Consider the following 13,635-nt stretch of genomic DNA (forward strand, 5'->3'; position numbering starts at 1 on the left):
ATTATAAATTCATTAATTACTTTTCCACGAGGCCAGGAACATGTTTTATCAAATAAACATGAATTTTCGTCTGGTTGGGTTCGATAATTCCAATCGATGTCAGTTCCTGCAAGTGCCTTAATAAATCCAGGTACTTTGGCAGCTTCTGGTTCCTCTCTCCCAGCTTCCAATAAAAGAACCTAGCAAAATTTAATAAGAATGTCACCTTTTTAGTGAAATTTGTATAAGATTCAAGATTTAAAGCTTGTTATGCTTTCCATAAAACCGTGGAAAAATTAAAACAAAATTAACGTTTTCTATCAGATTCTGGTAATCATGTATCGATTTACGGTATCACGCTTTCGGTATCACGTTTTTGGTAAACCCAAAAATTTTTTAGTTAAAAAATAAATTTAAAATAGTTCAAAATGGAATCAGAATTTTCTCATTTCAATACTTTTCAAGAATACTTACATTCCATTCGTTGATCTCTGTTAATCTATTTGCAAGTACACATCCGGCGGTTCCAGCTCCTACAATAATCACATCATACTCTGGTGGTTCCAGCTGTACGGGCTTAAAATATTAAAATTTAAAAAATATATTATAGACATTTTTTAGCAAGTAATTCAAAATATATTCTAAGAAAATTTGAACTCTATCCAATGGGCAATGTGTCTTTCTGTGCTGTGAATAAGTAATCAGTAAGAGTTGAAGAGATTTTATACTATATTGTGCGTCATAATTAGTTGTATCATAAATCTCTCTTCTTAATGTTTTCTTTAGATATTAATGTTTTACGTGATGCAAATATAATTAATGATTAATTATTTACCACATTTATGAACATATGCAATACTGCCCAAAATCTAGATTGAATTGTAGAAACTCAGAAATTTTACAGTACAATTGCCGAAAAGTTTACCACTTTATGTTATAATCGCCGCGAATATGTTAGAAATCCTAAAAGTGTGAATGATCTTAAAGTAAGAGAGTTACGAAAAACTATGCACATAAGGAATATAGATATTTCATGTATACCTGAAACAAAGAAAATGGATGCAAAAGTAAAAACATAAAAAAGGGTTTTGAGAGGAGAATTTGAAATATGCTCAGGAGTCCATAGTAAATCATATGGTAGTCAAGGAATTAATTTGATCATGAATTAAAGAGCGAAGCATCACAGAGATCATGACTTTAAATCATAGCATGCTACGTCCCAGTAGATAATAATTCGAGTTAATTAAAAGACGCCTTCTGGGTACCTTTAATTGATACAATAATTATTTGAAATTATGGTGAAAGGATAATTCTGCTAAGAGATGTTAATGGATTACAAATACTTGGTCATAAAAGGTTCTGAATGCAGTACAGATAATCTGCTGTTCGTTCAAATAAACGCAGTACACGAGAACTTTGAAGATCGCAGGTTTCAGCGACGAGGAGTGAACTAAGCATAACAATGATTACCGAGACGAGAAGAGGAAAGTTGAAAAAATAGTAAAAGTAAGTTTACGTAAAATAAAAACAGAAGAAGAGAAAATAATACAAAATGACTTTAAGGGAAGCAAGAAACTGTTTGAAATCTTGATATACTAACTATATTCTCAATAACGATTTTTTAGAGAATGCTCAGACACATTTTATTTAATTGAATTAAGCAGTAAAGTTACAAGCAATTTATAATAATTTGATTACAATTTTAATATGTATAATGCTATGCGATATATCGATAATATTCCAGAAAACCAAATTTCAGCATAAATGTTTCATCAAGTTTATTTTAATTATTTATTGATTGCCTATAGGATAATTAGCCCTGACGTATTAATTATTTAGAACAATAAACAATAATTATTCGTAGCATAATCGCAAGTATAATTCTTCAAATTTTATTATTTTCAATGATTTTTAGTCATGCATGAAGCGCTTTCAATGTTCATAAAATATTTATGTTCTCTGGAAATAAATATGAAAATGTAATGAATTTAAATTCAAATGCGATAGCAATGAGTTGTTTTTTAAATCTGAGATAGTCGAGTGTATTAAGGTGACGGGGAAAAGTTACAGTAACATAATGTGAAGTTACATCAAAAGTTCGACATTTGGTACACATTTTTTCAATTTACATTAAAAACTCTATACCTTAAGCTAAATATTTGATTCGTGAATAATCTCCCGGATATAAATCCATATTTTATTTCCTACAACTGATCCTCTCTTATTTTTAGGACCGTGTGAATAAGTGTTTCTGAATATATTCTAATTGCAGCACTTCATAAGCTTATACTTCTGTAATTATTGCTGTTTCTTAGAAAAATTAATACTAAAAGTAGAGTTCAATATTTTGGAGTTCATTTTTTGAAAAATCACTTGAAAGTCTATTCCAAATGTTTTTTGACTTCCCGCTACATGGCCATTTTAGGATAAAACTCGAAAGTTATCATCATTTCAATCTTTGAGATATGACAAATCCAGAGCTTTCCGCTCTATTTCGTATATACTGAGTAAGAAGTATACCATTCTTAAGAAAGGAGAATTAAAACATTTTGATTATGCTCACTTGTTATATTCCATATCTAAATAAAACTCCAGCGAGCCACAATGAAAAGGTTCTGATCTTCCTTTCTTGATTTTAGTGTAGTTAAAAAGCGAATCATTAAGCTTCATTCCAGAACATTATTATATGCGTCCATCAAAAATATGTTCCTTAATCTCATAGTTTTATATTGCCATACACATTACAGTTACCCTGGGTTGAAAAATATATATCTTAGGCAGTTTTGGAATTTGTTTGTATTTCCAAATCTCATTGTTTTCAACAGTCATTTTATCAGAACTTTTAAATTAAATTTGTTATATTTTTTTTTATTAAAATATAATCTTACCATTTCGTACTTGGAATCCTGAGAGCAATATAACATGAGTGAAAATATTGTTACGTAAAGCGTTGCGCATCGATTTTTTGAGGCAAGCGTCATTGTCGTACAATACCATACAACTGGAACAGATTAATTTAAAAAAATCAGAACCCAGATCATGTGTAACCTATAAATGGGCTTTTTTTATCTAAAACCCGAATTAATCTTAAAATATTTAATAGCAAAAATAAAAAAAGTAGTTCTTGAAAGGAGGACCAGATATAGATGTTTTTATTAAAATCCATTGCCGTAATTACTGAAGACTTTCATATTTTAGAATAAAACTATGTAAATCGTAAATTCTAGAAATGTAAATACTAGCAAGATAAAACAATTTTCCAATGCATTTCGAACTTTCGTGTAGTGCAAAATTTAAAGAAGGCGTTTTATGCTGTTTTCTGAGATACAGGGCGACCTCTCAGTGTACGCAGCCTTATCCTTGCATGCGGGGCTCTGCAAGGATGGACGAACCCCTTTCCCTAGCTTCTCGTTGTAACAATAATGACAAAATTTCATATAGTTGTAGTAAGTGCGGTTTAAAAGAACAGAACGCGCAGGGCTCCCGACAAAGGGTAGGCCAACAATGCCGACCACTCTAGAGCTGGGGGAGCCAAGGAATATGGATTCAATGTGATGGATCGGCGGGACCTCACGATCTTTAGGTGGACGGACCGACTGAATCACGGCTTATTATAGTGCTACGATGCGAGTGTGGCCCCTGAACAGGGTTGCATGGCACGGCTACATGCTTTGTGGTGTGAGAAACACCCGGAGCTATCGCACTTTTCGCAGCAACGTCTGCGAAACCATGGTGAACTACTCCGAAAAAGGGGCCATGTAAGCGAAACGCCTACTCTACCACAGCTAGAACAAGCCGGCAAACAGAGAAAGAGAGGCGACTCTAAGTCCAACCGCGGGCAGGCATCCAATGGAGGAAAAGCGATGCTTTATGACCCGGAGAAACATCAACACCAAAGTTTCTCTCAAGCCTAAAGATCTGGCTGAAATAGATGACGAGCTTCGTGGACATTTTTCCGGAGAATTCGACCTTTGGGCTATCAGTTATTGTGTGTATAATGCAGCGGGTGCTTTGGCCGACGCAAACTGTAAAACAAAACCAACGGTTGATCATAAGACTAAAAGGTGAATGCATCAACTTGCCATAAAGATAGGCTAGGCAACACAGTACGCGTCCCGCATTCAGTGCGTGATCGACTACATTACATCTGGCAGGAACTTTACCGCCAAGGTTCGAAAGTTCGTGCGCGAATTCCGGACCCGTTATCACACACTTAAGGGCATGTGATACTTAGAAAATTGTCGATTTTACCAGTTTTAAGTTTCCCCGGCTTTTTTTCTAGAATAATAAATATTTTTTTCTAAAAAATTTGGGAAATGATAGCAAACAGGCTAACGGACGTCCCCACACTCTTTTTTTCTAGGTTAATTCCAAAAAGTTTTAATTTAGCAAAATTCAATTAATTTGCATAGCGCTTAGGAAATAGTATCGATTTTCTCAGTGTTACATTCCCCGGCTTTATTCCTAGGATAAGAAATATTTTGCCTGCAAAATCTGGGGAATGATAGCGAACATGCTAACGAACGTCCCCGCACAATTTTTTTGTGTTATTTTAATAAAAAACTTTTGATATTGCTTACGACATGCGTGTATATTTCGAGGTTATGTGTGTTACAATTCACGCGTGCGTTTACATCAAAAATAAATAATAGTTTTGGACGGAAACTTTGAACTTACAAATAAACATAGTAACTAATCTCCCGGAACTAACCTTGTTTGCAGGCAATCAAAAAAGTTTGTTTCATAAATAATTTCCAGATTATCGGAAAAGCAGAGATAAAAAACGACGTATTTCAAAATAATGCGTATGTATAAAATTTTTATTCAGCACACTACATTTCTTTGTTAGTATTCCTCAAAAAGGAGTCTGGGGACGTCGGTTATGATATTTTATAGCATCTCCGAATTCAGTTTTAAAACATTGTTAGTTTTGTTGAGAAAAAGCCGGGGAAACTGTAAGTATCACATGCCCTTAACAAGTCAAAGCTGCTAACCATCAGGCAGCATATTGTTGAGAGAATACGGATACTATCTGACGCTAAGAGAATTCTAGATGGGAGGGAGAGGTGGGTCAGAGAAAATCAACAGTTTCTCTCTGATCCATCTCGACTCTTCCAAGACTCTCCAGTTACTGTCGAACACCCGCCCAAACCAGAGCAGGTCGAAGTATTTTGAAGAGAAGTCTACGGAGTGCAGCATAGATACGACGAAGACTCAAAAAATATAAATAGCTCCAAGGAGCTATTTGATGCCCTCATAACACCTGATAAAGAATGCCCACCCATCATTAGCGAGGAGGTGAAAAAAGTATTAAGGGGGATGAAGAACTATTCCGCACCGCGACCAGATTGTATCAAAACATTCTGGTGGAAGAAGCTTCCTTCAACTCATCAGCATTTGGCCCGTATTTTCACCTCATATTTATAGTCGGAATAGCCGATTCCGGAGTGGTTGGTGGAAGGGCGCACACTACTGCTGCCGAAAATAGGCAACTTACCTGACCCGAAGAATCACAGGCCAATCACTTGTCTGAACACACTGTATAAGATATTCACAGCTATCCTAAATGATAGGATTGTTCGGGAAAATGAACATGTGCGGCAAAAAAATGTATTAACAACGAGGCTCAAAGAAAGGTGTAGCAGAATGTTCAGGGTACCTGCTCATCCATAGATGTCTCTGCAAAAATGCAGCATTCTACCAGCATGACCTATCGATGGCTTAGATTGATTGTCGGAAAGCTTTTGATTCGACCTCCCTTAGACTTATCATCTGTCTTTTGGAAATCTTAACGGTTCATCCGCAAATAGTTAGGTGCATAGAGGGGTTGATGCCGCTTTGGAAAACCATATTTACTATCTCATCTTGGAAAAATCGTGTGGCAACTAACAAGGTCACCTTTCAGAGAGGTTTCTTTCACGGCGACACCTGTAGATCGAAGGTACAAGGTCACTCATGTATTTTACAGGGACGATCTTAACATCTATGCTAGAGACAAAGAGCAACTGCACCTAGCTCTAGGGATTGTCGAACGATATACTAAGGAAATTGAAATGGAATTTGGGTAAGACAAATGCGCCAAGGCTTATTTGAAGCGAGGAAAACTTAATGGCATCCCTGAAGATCCTGAGCTCGTTGATAGAAGCGCCATACGACACCTTTGCGCTGAGAGACTTATACATACCTGGGCGTGCCACAGAGCCGCATTCAGGATGTGACATCTATAAAGGATACTCTCCGCAGCAGATACAAACGTCTCATCCGACAGATTTGGTCTTCCGAACTGTCCACGAGGAACAAAGTATCTGTAACGGACATGCTTGCCGTCTCGGTAGTACTCTATTCATTTGGAGTAGTTTCATGGATGAAGACGAGCTCAGATTCCTTGATGTCGGGACAAGAAAGGTTATGCACATGAACTAAAGTATACCTCTTAAGTCTTACGTTCCGCGACTGTACATCTCACGTCATCAAGGTGGTCGCGGAATATTGAGTCTTGAATGTCTTCAAAACGGGATTATTCCGGGTACAGCACATAGAGTCGCAAATGGAAGAGACCCTCTTCGTAAAATGGTCAGAAATCACGAAAAAGTGGGCGGTTTTTAAATAGTTAATTTCGTCAATACATAAACGGCTTTGTTCGACTACTGGCAAAAGGTGTTTATGTTGAATTAAACACAAAATACCGTACTACTTATTCAGTAAGTTCAAAGCAAACAATTCAGGACTTTTATCGGAAACTAAGAAAACTCGAAAAAAATATTCGCATTGCAATATGAAAAAAAAACTTTTCCTCTTTTATTCCCCTAAAAACGTTGCCCCTTTGGACAATTTTTGTCCAAAGGGGCAAGGAACCAAATCTCCTTTTTTTCTTATTTATTTCTTTGGTCTTTTTTATTTTTATTATAATCAAGTTACGATAAAGAACATTTGAAAAAAATAATCACCTACGTTTAGCACTCATACAGAATCTTTTTTATATTCTTATTCTAATGAGAAGGTATTGGTTTTATGTAAAATTTTCCTTTGTCGGTTTTCATCAGATCATTACGTTTTGAGAACCGGTGAATAAACGATTTTTACGAATTTATCTGTCTATAGTCTGCAGTCTGCAGTCTGTAGCCTATAATCTGTATTTTGTAGGTAAGATAACTTTGGAAAGGTTGTTCAGATTAGATTCACCTTGGCACACTGTTCTAAGGACTACAGAAAGAAGCGAGTTTTAAAACCAGCTATTTTGTATAAAAATGCAACAAGTGAGAGCCTTTTCAAAATATTTGACACTATTTTTTTTTAAGTTTTAAAAATTTTATGCATGGGTATTTATTGTAATCGTAAACTCGAACAATTTATCCTAATGATTTTTTTGATAAAAAAGAATCATAAGAGTTGTAACATTTTCAAATAAAAAAAAAACAACGTTTTAAGCCAAACAACGCATGAAATGGAAAGAAGTCAAGAGAAGAAAAACGTTGATTTTTTAAATCTTGACAGGATTATTATCACAACTTTTTTAGTTTTGTGGAAAAGTTAAAAATTCAAATTTTGATCTTACAAAATATAATGAAACATCAAAAATTCCATTTTGCGTCCAAACCATGGAAGAAACGTGAAAAAATGAATGAACTAAAATTGTGCGCCCTGAAAAGATTCAAACATTTTTCAAAAATCACTTTTCGATGCGACACGTAGTTTTTGTTTGAATCGTAGGAAATAACATTCCAAAATTTAAAATTTTATTTTTCAGAAAACAATACATGGTATGAACTAAAATTAACAGACCAAAATTTAAGGGCCGGCTACAATAAACACCTTAGCGCTCTAACGCGCGGAGAAGTATTGTCCGCGGAGCAAATTTAGAAGATTGTGCAAATTTGATTTTTGACAGTTGATACTTGTAGAGAATTTTATTGCCTATCTTTTTTGTATGGCAATTAAATTTCTGCGTTTTTTAGTTTCTATGTATTCTTAAACATACTCTACGAATATTAGAGTGATCACGAACTTTAAAAAACATTTTAGGGCCGGATAGTGAATTTAAAAATATATATTTTTTCGGAATTTTGAGTGCATGCATACAAACGAAAATGTTGTGTGAGGAAGTTTAGAATTTTAAAGACTTCCAGTAAGAGAAATGTTTCTTAGCGATCAAATAAGTTTTTTCAAACAGTTTTAGATCTTTAGTCATTCGAGGAAATAAGTGAGGTCGATGTGAAAATTATTTACGGCGTGCTGCGTTTGATTCGGATCGAGAAAACATAGGGCGGCGGCATAAGACTAAACAAATGGCTGGTTTCTCTCGTAAGAATAAAGAATTTGGAAAATTTTGCTTATCAACAAACATATTTGCTCAAAATCTTTCAAAATACGTGATATGCCAACTAATCAATCAACAAAAGGGTGGAAAAAGCAAAAAATGGAGAAATATGGGAGCGATATGTTGCAAAAGCTTGTAGAAATAAGGACAGTTCATGTTTAGATGGTTAAGTTCAAATTTCTTAATAATAAATTAAATAAGCAATATATATCAACAATCAACATGTCTGCGTAGTGAATTTATACCGCTGCGCTATGTTTTCTCGATTCGAGTCAAACGCAGCACACCGTACATAATGTTCACATCGCCCTCACTTTTTTCCCCAAATGACTAAAGATCTAAAACTTTTTGAAAAAACTTCTTTGATCCCCAAGGAACATTTGTCTCGCTGGAAATTTTCAGAACTCGAAACTTCCTCAAAAAATGAACACTTTCGTTAATATGTGTGCATCCAAGATTCCGAAGAAAATACTTTTAAAAATTCGTGACACGACCCTAAAGTGCATATTAGAGTTCGTGATCACGATAACAGTCGTAGAGTATGCTAAAAAATATTACATACAATTTTCAAGTAAAAATATCACTTTCCAACGAAGGTCTGGCTAGTTGAACGCAAAATAGTATTGAATTTTATTTCGTGAAAAATTTAGGTTTCCTTAAATAACATAGAAACTAAACAATGCATAAAATGAAATGCAATACAACAAAAATGCGCAATAAAATTATCTACAAGTATCGAACGTATTCTTCGCGTGTTCGAGCGCTAAGATGGTTATCACAGCCACCCCTTCAATTGTTCACCCCAACAAAATCTATACATTTTTAAAAAAACGATACAAGAGATGAAAAAAATTGAAAGACAAAAGTTTTCTAACAAAAAGATATCTACTGGCTTGATACAATCCCTAGTTATAAAAATATATTAAAACTATAAAAAATTACATTTTTGGAAAAGGCACACCAGGCACAATAACATTTTAATTCATAAATCTGTTTGCCTAAATTTCATCTACATTGTATATAAACAAATTAAATTATGGAAAAACGACGCAAGCTGCAGTTAAATTTTTAATAATAATTTTTATTTTAATTGAATGCGCATTTTTTATGGATAAATATAAGACAGTAGAAATACTTTTGTTGCAATGCTAATGTACATTATGAATGATAATAATATAAATTAATTGAAATGATATACACGTTTCAGATATATAAGTACTGATTGCGTTCGTATTCCCGACCTTTATTTTAAAAAAATTTACAACGCAAAAAGGCAAAAGTTGTAAAAAGTGAAATTTATTATTAATTTAAATACATCTAAGAAAACTTACCTTTATGATTTTTTTTTAAACTTTCTTTGTAAGAAAAAAATTAAGCAAATATTCAACAATGCAGTCTACTTACCCTAAACCACATTGTGCAAAAGCATAGAATATTTCCGCAGCATTCAGACAATAATCAAACTCACGACTTCGGCAGAGATTAGGAATTCTTTCAAAACAAAGTCATAAATTGGATATATTTTTTAAACCTTTTACGTCCATGTATTTTCGTGAGCTGATTATAAACATTGTTTTGAAAATACCTGCAAGTAAGTAAATCCGCGCGGGCAAACGGCGCGAAGTTATTTGCAGGATGTAAATTTTGAACATTCAGGATTAGCGAGTGCCAGTCCTGCCAAACGATGAGTTCCGGAGAACTCAGGTCTGAAGAGGGCCAGATAATTTTCATCAAAACTATTAAAATTTTAAATGAATTGACACATTAATTAAATGCTCGGACCGCTCTGATAGAGTGGTGTGAGTAAGGAGTGATGCATGAAAGTGGGGTTAGGTCAACACAAATGCAAACACTTTATTAGGATATAATTCATTTTTTTAATATTTCGATCATTCCGAATTCGATAATTTTCAGGGGGAACCGGTGTTCTAACACAGTACTATTTTTCTGGCTCGCTCGAGGCCATTTTATTTAACTTTCCATTATGGCATGGTTTGGTCCGAGTGACCACTCTTCGGCGTGAACTCAGCAAGATTTAAACTCCTAAATGGGTGGAAGACCGCATCAGTTTGATTGGAAATTATAAGTTCCAATTAAGTACCGACAAACGAGAGTGGAATTTATGCAAAGAATATTTTACTCATGACCTAGTCCGAGGTCAGCAACAAACTAATTTCAACGGTGTGTGCCTGCCATTTCAACACACGTCGTCGAACTACAATTTACAAGCTACCGCGGACACAAATTTAATTAAGGGGGCCTACCTGGCAAAGTCCGGCGACCTCGTGTCGTTCCTCTTATCTTTAATCATTTTAATATATCTTCTCTTACTTTAATTTTTCGATAGCTTCGTCTCGCTTCGTCGCCTTAAGTGAAAACCGGAGCGCCACTTGTATCACGAAATTGACACTAAAGGTCAGTGGTGAGAGAGAGGGGTGAAAGATCGGGGCAGTCACCAGTTAGTCTCTCCGCAACGTGGTGGCGCGCCGTCGAAACACCAATTCCACGGTTGGACCCTGGTCGTATTCTATTCACTACTGTTTCCGGGTGCGCTGACTCCTGTCAACGCGCAGATTCTCCGCAGCCGCATGATCCTGTGTCTTCCAGCACACTTGTGCGAGCGGAAATCTCATATACTGTGCATGTGCTGGAAAACCTCCTCTGCTTGGTCCATGACTACGTCACCCTTACAATAGCGGATTTGAAAGCTCGTTTGTTGCGGGTGGTACTTCACCTAGTTTATACAAGCTCGCAGGATATGTAACAAGGTTTAGTTACCAATTAATAAAAAATATAATAAATTCAAATATGGAATTTTTCCGAGGTTGCCATTAATTATTTTTGTCCGGGGTCTATAATGCCTCGTGACAACTCCCTCCTTATAAGACTCGAACCACCGGGTCGAGGGCCAGACAGGCACCTTTAATTCTGTGTCTTGCAATTGGTAAAAAAACATAATCAAACGTTGAAACTGGTTAATTCCCAACCTCGGGTTCCACGCACCATCATTTAGGGTGTGTCAATAACAAAAAAGCCAACACAAAAAAATTAACATTAGTTAAAGTATGATACCAAAAGTACCTGAATAATTACTTTGAGTTTTATCATTTTCCACCCATGGTACTTTCCGGGTCACCCTAATACAGCCTCACTCCGCTTAACGTACCATTTGTCCTCGACAGGCATCATGGCCGCAGTATGGTCAATTTCTTCAACTTCAAACATACAGGATAGTGCATCCGGCATTTGGTGCATCGATCACTTGCAATGTAAAATTTTAAAATTATATTCTAGGAGATCTAGAACCCAGTGCGCCAATCTACCTGTCGGATTTTTAACGTTGTAAAACCAGTGGAGGCTACTGTGGCAAGGTAACTTATCATGCTTTGGTTTTATTATTTGCGTCATAAATTGACCAACTATAACTGCTTATCAAGCAAATTAAGAAAAAAACCGAACTTTTCGGCAAAATCCATGCCTAGTACACAAGTGTTAGTTAGTCCATGTATGATTTTAAAGTTTATTGAATGGGTGGTTCCTGAGAAAGTAGCCGGCACGGGCGGCTTTGATTACCTCGGGGATGTCTTCCCCTCTTCTTTCACCTTTGTAATGTTCAGAAAATATGCGTCGATTATGTGAGCCACGGTATCCCCGTGAGATTCTGCATATCCTTCGACAGGCAATTTCAGAGTGTCGGCAGCAGCATCTGGATTTTGTAAAAGAAGCTTATCCAGTTTAAACGCCTCTGCTCCTTTCTTGATGTCTGTGCAAAAGTTGTTCCAAGCTCTTATACTTTTCCTTACTTATTGCACTCCTATCTTCATCTCTCATCGTCGTAAATAAGGTCCATAGCTCCTTTGTTTTGCCTCAGGCCGATCCTCTTGGATTTCTGACCCATTCAGGGCCAGCGGCTACAGTGGATTCCAACTCGAGGTCTATCTATAAGTAATCTGAAAAATTGGTTCCACCTGAGATTCTCTACTTCTTGATATTACCTCTAAAAATACCGGCACAGAGTGTCATGTTGATGAATTCCTCCTTGACCGAGTGACGAAACTTCGGGGTGCTCCCTGTATTGGGAATATCTAAATCAGTGGTGAATAGGTGTTACAGTAGGTCATTACCTCTTGAGATAATGTGCGTGTTGCCCCACAAAGTATGGTAGGAGTAAGCATCGTAACCCAGCAGAACACCCCTTACTTTGCAATATTCTACCAGTTTACGTACCTCCACTGGTAGATTGGTATCTCTTTCATATTAAAAGTAAACCGATCCCATGGCGTGACGACGTTGACTCTCTTGGCCAGTATGAAAGCCCTGGACTATTGAGGTACCTCTTTGCCTCGCAGTCGCGTCCCTATTCCAAACTATGGAGGCGCCTCCGCTGTGATGCAAGTTCATTTGGGTAATAATTAGACCGGGAACAGTCATTTAGGTTTGCTTCCGATCTTCTTGTACAGCGACATACTCCTTCTGCCCCTGACTGGCAATCTTACAGTTGACCTTTCGAAAGTAGTACAAAGGCCAGTTTTCGAGGATTGCAAGAGCCCTCATCTGCGACTCAGAAATTTTCACAGCAAAGAGATGTTTGTTTTCTCCCGCTGTGTCCTCTTTCTATGGTCCATTGTGCCTGACGATTCGCCAGGAGGCGGCCTTAAGTGAAAAGTTGAATCCCTCCAACCGTCAGAGGACCACAGACGGGTCTTCCAGTTTACCTGGAAACCACGCCGTAGCCCTAACCAGCTTTTGAATTAACTCAACCCCACGCACCTCCAAGGCCTTTTCTCGACTACAGCCTTGTCTAGCCAAGCTGAAGCCACTATTAATTTTCGGCCATTAATCGGGGAATATAAATTTCGAGCGACCTCCAGGTAGCCTCTACGAAGAACTCAAACTGCTTTAAAGTCCTCAGCGAGTCAGGGTAGCTTATTTTCGAGTGGATGATAGTGCAGTCCCCAACAACTCTCTGATTGCCGGCTGCTGGTCCACTTTGTGCCTCTTCAAAGGCATCGCCCCCCCCCCCCCCCCCCCCCCCCACGTTGAGGTGTCCTCTGATACTCTTCCTCACCTCTGAGTCTCAGTGCTGGTAATCGGCATTATGGTCGCCGATGATCCAGGTACGGCAGCTGCTCAACCCTGTGCTTGTCCATTTAGTCTCCTTTTGAGGAAACCGTTGATGCATTTCTTCTTATTGGCGGAATGATTGGCCGCTCACATTTCCATAGCCATTTAGAGGGAATGTCAATCCCTCAGCTCACGGAAAATCTGGGGGCACAGCCGCCGCCTTAATTCGGCGTATAGAAGAGACAGATTGGAAGGAAAACGTTATGTTAGACCCG

The 13,635-nt window shown here is 37.1% G+C and overlaps 1 pseudogene; it reads right to left on the reverse strand.

Annotated features, from left to right (window-relative positions):
* LOC117170856 overlaps positions 1-12,727 on the reverse strand; it is a 14,934-nt pseudogene extending 2,207 nt beyond the window's left edge.
* Positions 12,728-13,635: the final 908 nt, after the last annotated feature.

The sequence above is a fragment of the Belonocnema kinseyi genome, chromosome 4 (genome assembly GCF_010883055.1).
Source record: "Belonocnema kinseyi isolate 2016_QV_RU_SX_M_011 chromosome 4, B_treatae_v1, whole genome shotgun sequence".
In the NCBI taxonomy this organism is placed as follows: domain Eukaryota; kingdom Metazoa; phylum Arthropoda; class Insecta; order Hymenoptera; family Cynipidae; genus Belonocnema; species Belonocnema kinseyi.